At 34.2% G+C, this 6,000-nt stretch overlaps 1 long non-coding RNA gene across 1 annotated transcript; it reads left to right on the top strand.

The window, feature by feature from the left end:
- The first annotated feature begins 677 nt into the window (after nucleotides 1-677).
- LOC148219524 (uncharacterized) lies at nucleotides 678-2,657 on the top strand. The gene is made up of 3 exons (XR_015799733.1): nucleotides 678-757; nucleotides 1,069-1,109; nucleotides 2,559-2,657. It is a non-coding gene; the product is annotated as an uncharacterized LOC148219524 (long non-coding RNA).
- Nucleotides 2,658-6,000: the final 3,343 nt, after the last annotated feature.

Genomic DNA, 6,000 nt, shown 5'->3' with positions numbered 1-6,000 from the left:
TAAAAAAACCAAAAAAAATCCTCAAAAAATCCCAAAAAATCCCCCAAAAAATCACCAAAAATCCTAAAAAAAAACCCAAAAAATCCCAAAAATCCTCAAAAATCCAAAAAAAACCCCAAAAAATCCCTAAAAACCCCCCAAAAAATTAAAAAAATTTTTAAAATATCCATTTATTTTTTTAATTACCGCAGGGCGCTCTGGAATAGTTGTAGGCCTTGCTGGAAGTTTCCAGGTTCTGTTTATCGATGGCGAGGTTCAAATCCCAAAAAAATCCCCAAAAAATCCTCAAAAAATCCCCAAAAAAACCCCAAAAACTCCCAAAAAAAATCTCAAAAAACCCAAAAAAACCAAAAAAAAATCCCAAAAAATCCCAAAAAATCCCAAAAAAATCCTAAAAAACCCAAAAAAAATCCTCAAAAATCCCAAAAAAATCCCCAAAAAATCCCCAAAAATCCTCAAAAAAACCCCAAAAAACCCCCAAAAAACCCAAAAAATCTCCCAAAAAATCCTCAAAAATCCCCCAAAACTCCCCAAAAAAATCCTCAAAAAATCCCAAAAAATCCCAAAAAATCCTAAAAAAACCCCAAAAAATCCCAAAAAATCCCCAAAAAACCCCAAAAAATCCCCAAAAATTCCCTAAAAACCCCCCAAAAAATTTTAAAAATTAAAATTATCTCTTTTTTTTTTTTAATTACCGCAGGGCGCTCTGGAATAGTTGTAGGCCCTGCTGGAAGTTTCCAGGTTCTGTTTATCGATGGCGAGATTCAAATCCCCAAAAAAATCCCCAAAAAAAACCCCAAAAAATCCCAAAAAATCCCAAAAAATCCCAAAAAAATCCCAAAAAATCCCAGAAAATCCCAAAAAATCCAAAAAAAAATCCTAAAAAAAACCAAAAAAAATCCTCAAAAAATCCCCAAAAAATCCCCAAAAAATCCCAAAAATCTAAAAAAAACCCAAAAAATCCCAAAAAATCCCCAAAAATCCCAAAAAATCCCCAAAAAATCCCTAAAAACCCCCAAAAAAATTAAAAAAATTTTAAAATATCCATTTATTTTTTAATTACCGCAGGGCGCTCTGGAGTAGTTGTAGGCCTTGCTGGAAGTCTGCAGGTTCTGTTTATCGATGGCGAGATTCAAATCCCAAAAAAATCCCCAAAAATCCCCAAAAAATCCCAAAAAAATCCCCAAAAAATCCTCAAAAAACCCCCAAAAACCCCCAAAAAATCCCAGAAAATCCCAAAAAATTTAAAAAAAAACAAAAAAATTCCCCCAAAAATCCAAAAAAAATCCAAAAAAATCCCAAAAAAACCCAAAAAATCCTCAAAAAATCCCCAAAAAATCCTCAGAAAATCCCCAAAAAATCCCCAAAAAACCCCAAAAAACCCCTCAAAAAACCCTAAAAAATTAAAAAAAACAATTTAAAAATCCTATTTTTTTTTAATGATTATTAATTTACCGCAGGGCGCTCTGGAATAGTTGTAGGCCTTGCTGGAAGTCTGCAGGTTCTGTTTATCGATGGCGAGATTCAAATCCCAAAAAAATCCCCAAAAATCCCCCCAAAAAAACCAAAAAAAATCCCAAAAATCCCCAAAATCCCCAAAAAATCCCTAAAAACCCCCCAAAAAAATTAAAAAAAAATTTAAAATATCCATTTATTTTATGAATTACCGCAGGGCGCTCTGGAATAGTTGTAGGCCTTGCTGGAAGTCTGCAGGTTCTGTTTATCGATGGCGAGATTCAAATCCCAAAAAAATCCCCAAAAATCCCCCAAAAAAACCAAAAAAAATCCCAAAAAATCCCAAAATCCCCCAAAAAATCCCTAAAAACCCCCCAAAAAATTAAAAAAAAATTTAAAATATCCATTTATTTTATTAATTACCGCAGGGCGCTCTGGAATAGTTGTAGGCCTTGCTGGAAGTCTGCAGGTTCTGTTTATCGATGGCGAGATTCAAATCCCAAAAAATCCCAAAAATCCCCCCAAAAAAACCAAAAAAAATCCCAAAAAATCCCCAAAATCCCCCAAAAAATCCCTAAAAACCCCCCAAAAAAATTAAAAAAAATTTAAAATATCCATTTATTTATTAATTACCGCAGGGCGCTCTGGAATAGTTGTAGGCCTTGCTGGAAGTCTGCAGGTTCTGTTTATCGATGGCGAGATTCAATCCCAAAAAAATCCCAAAAATCCCCCCAAAAAAACCAAAAAAAATCCCAAAAAATCCCCAAAATCCCCCAAAAAATCCCTAAAAACCCCCAAAAAAATTAAAAAAAAATTTAAAATATCCATTTATTTTATTAATTACCGCAGGGCGCTCTGGAATAGTTGTAGGCCTTGCTGGAAGTCTGCAGGTTCTGTTTATCGATGGCGAGATTCAAATCCCAAAAAAATCCCCAAAAATCCCCCCAAAAAAAACCAAAAAAAATCCCAAAAAATCCCCAAAATCCCCAAAAAATCCCTAAAAACCCCCAAAAAAATTAAAAAAAAATTTAAAATATCCATTTATTTTATTAATTACCGCAGGGCGCTCTGGAATAGTTGTAGGCCTTGCTGGAAGTCTGCAGGTTCTGTTTATCGATGGCGAGGTTCTGCAGCGCTCCCTGAGCCTCGAAGGTGGCGAATTGTTGGAATTCCCGGAGCCTCCAAACGGTTTCTTCTTTTTCCACGTGGAAATTTCATCGCCGTCAAAATCGAACATGTACTGGTCGCTCTCAGAGCCGAATCCTCCGAGCGCTGGAAAAATTCCGACTGAGTGATGGTGTGCTGGACTGCAAATTAATTAATTAATGACATTAATTAATATTAAATTAAATATTACATTAAATAAATTCCGACTGCGTGATGGTGTGCTGGACTGCGGATTAATTAATTACATTAATTAATTACATTAATTAATTAATGAAATAAATTCCGACTGCGTGATGGTGTGCTGGACTGCGGATTAATTAATTACATTAATTAATTAATATTAATTAATGAAATTAAATTCCGACTGAGTGATGGTGTGCTGGACTGCGGATTAATTAATTAATGACATTAATTAATATTAAATTAAATATTACATTACATTCCGACTGAGTGATGGTGTGCTGGACTGCAAATTAATTAATGACATTAATTAATATTAAATTAAATATTACATTAAATAAATTCCGACTGCGTGATGGTGTGCTGGACTGGGGATTAATTAATTAATACATTAATTAATATTAAATTAAATATTAAATTGAATTCCGACTGAGTGATGGTGTGCTGGACTGCGGATTAATTATAATGACATTAATTAATATTAAATTAAATATTACATTACATTCCGACTGAGTGATGGTGTGCTGGACTGCGGATTAATTAATTAATACATTAATTAATTAATATTAAATTAAATATTACATTGAATTCCGACTGAGTGATGGTGTGCTGGACTGCGGATTAATTAATTACATTAATTAATTAATTAATTAATATTAATGAAATAAATTCCGACTGCGTGATGGTGTGCTGGACTGCGGATTAATTAATTAATGACATTAATTAATTAATATTAAATTAAATATTACATTAAATTCCGACTGAGTGAGGGTGTGCTGGACTGCGGATTAATTAATGACATTAATTAATTAATGAAATAAATTCCGACTGCGTGATGGTGTGCTGGACTGGGGATTAATTAATATTAAATTAAATATTAAATTTAATTAAATTCCGACTGCGTGATGGTGTGCTGGACTGCGGATTAATTAATTAATGACATTAATTAATTAATATTAAATTAAATATTACATTAAATTCCGACTGAGTGATGGTGTGCTGGACTGGGGATTAATTAATTAATGACATTAATTAATATTAATTAATGAATTTAAATTCCGACTGCGTGATGGTGTGCTGGACTGCGGATTAATTAATTAATGGCATTAATTAATATTAAATTAAATATTACATTAAATTCCGACTGAGTGATGGTGTGATTTCTGCTCAAAATTCCAGAAAAATTCGGGAATTTCTGCTCAAAATTCTGGAAAAATTGGGAATTCTGTTCAAAATTCCAGAAAATTTTGGGATTTCTGTTCAAAAATCCAAGAAAATTGGGATTTTCTGCTCAAAATTCCAGAAAATTTTGGGATTTCCACTAAAAAAATTGGGAAAATTTGGGTTTCTGCTGAAAATTCCAAGAAAATTTGGATTTTCTGCTGGAAATTCAGGAAAAATTGGGATTTCTGCTCAAAATTCCAGAAAAATTTGGATTTCTGCTCAAAATTCCAGAATATTTGGAATTTCCACTAAAAAATTTGGGAAAATTGGGGATTTCTGCTCAAAAATCCAAGAAAATTTGGATTTTCTGCTCGAAATTCTGGAAAAATCAGGAATTTCTGGTCAAAATTCCAGAAAAAATAGGGAATTTCTGCTCAAAATTCCAGGAAAATTTGGATTTCTGCTCAAAATTCAGGAAAATTTGGATTTTCTGGTCGAAATTCTGGGAAAATTTGGGATTTATGCTCAAATAATGAGAAAATTTTGGATTTCCACTAAAAATTTTGGGAAAATTGGGGATTTCTGCTCAAATTCCAGGAAAATTTGGATTTTCTGCTCAAAATTCTGGAAAAATTGGGAATTTCTGCTCAAAATTCGGGAAATTTGGGATTTCTGCTCAAAATTCCAGGAAAATTTGGGATTTCTGTTCAAAATTCCAAGAAAATTTGGATTTTCTATTCAAAATTCCAGAAAAATTTGGGATTTCTGCTCGAAAATCCAGGAAATTTTGGGATTTCTACTCAAAATCCTGGGAAAATTGGGGATTTCTGCTCAAAAATCCAAGAAAATTTGGATTTTCTGCTCGAAATTCCAGAAAATTTTGGGAATTTCTGCTCAAAATTCCAGAAAAAATCGGAATTTCTGCTCAAAATTCTGGAAAAATTGGGAATTTCTGCTCAAAATTCCAGAAAATTTGGATTTTCTGCTCAAAATTCCAGAAAATTTTGGATTTCCACTAAAAAAATTGGGAAAATTTGGGTTTCTGCTGAAAATGCCAAGAAAATTTGGATTTTATGCTGGAAACTCCAGAAAAAAATGGGATTTCTGCTCAAAAAATCGAGAAAATTCGGGAATTTCTGCTCAAAATTCCGGGAAAATTTGGGATTTCTGCTCAAAATTCTGGAAAAATTGGGAATTTCTGGTCGAAATTCCAGAAAATTTTGGGATTTCTGCTCAAAATCTCCGGCTAAAAGGGGATTGAGGACCCGGAGAGTCACAAAATCCCGGGAAATTTGGGGATTTAGGCGCTCCCAGACCCCCAAAAATTCCAGGATTTGGGAGAATTTTGGAAGATCCGGACCCCAAAATTGTGGGGGAAAAAAAAAAAAAAAAAAAAAAAAAAAAAAGGGATTTAGGCACTTCCAGAGCCTAAAAATGCTGGGAAATTTTGGGATTTAGGAGCACCCAGCCCCCCCAAAAATCGTGGGAAAAGAGGAAATGGGAACTCCCAGTTCCCCAAATTTTGGGTACAGGGGGTTTGGGCACGCCCAGACTCCAAAAATCCTGGGAAAAAGGATTTAGGAACTCTAAAATCCCAAAAATCCTGGGAAAAAAGGATTTGGGAGCTTTTAGACTCTAAAAATCCTGGGAAAAAAAAGGATTTGGGAACTCTCAAATCACCAAAATCCGGAAAAAAGGGGATTTAGGAACTCCCAGTTCCCCAAATTTTGGGTACAGGGGGGTTTGGGCACTCCCAGACTCCAAAAATCCTGGGGAACAGGGATTTAGGAACTCTAAAATCCCCAAAAATCCTGGAAAAGGGGGATTTAGGAGCTTTTAGACTCTAAAAATCCTGGGGAAAAATGGATTTGGGAACTCTAAAATCCCCAAAAATCATGGAAAAAGGGGATTTAGGAACTTCTGGAGTCCAAAAATCCTGGAAAAAAGGGGATTTGGGAACTCCCAGTTCCCCAAATTTTGGGTACAGGGGGGTTTGGGCACGCCCAGACTCCAAAAATCCTGGAAAAAGGATTT

Source organism: Sturnus vulgaris (genome assembly GCF_052056855.1).
Source record: "Sturnus vulgaris isolate bStuVul1 chromosome 38 unlocalized genomic scaffold, bStuVul1.hap1 SUPER_38_unloc_1, whole genome shotgun sequence".
Taxonomy (NCBI): Eukaryota; Metazoa; Chordata; class Aves; order Passeriformes; family Sturnidae; genus Sturnus; species Sturnus vulgaris.
This window is presented reverse-complemented; position numbering and strand designations above follow the sequence as displayed.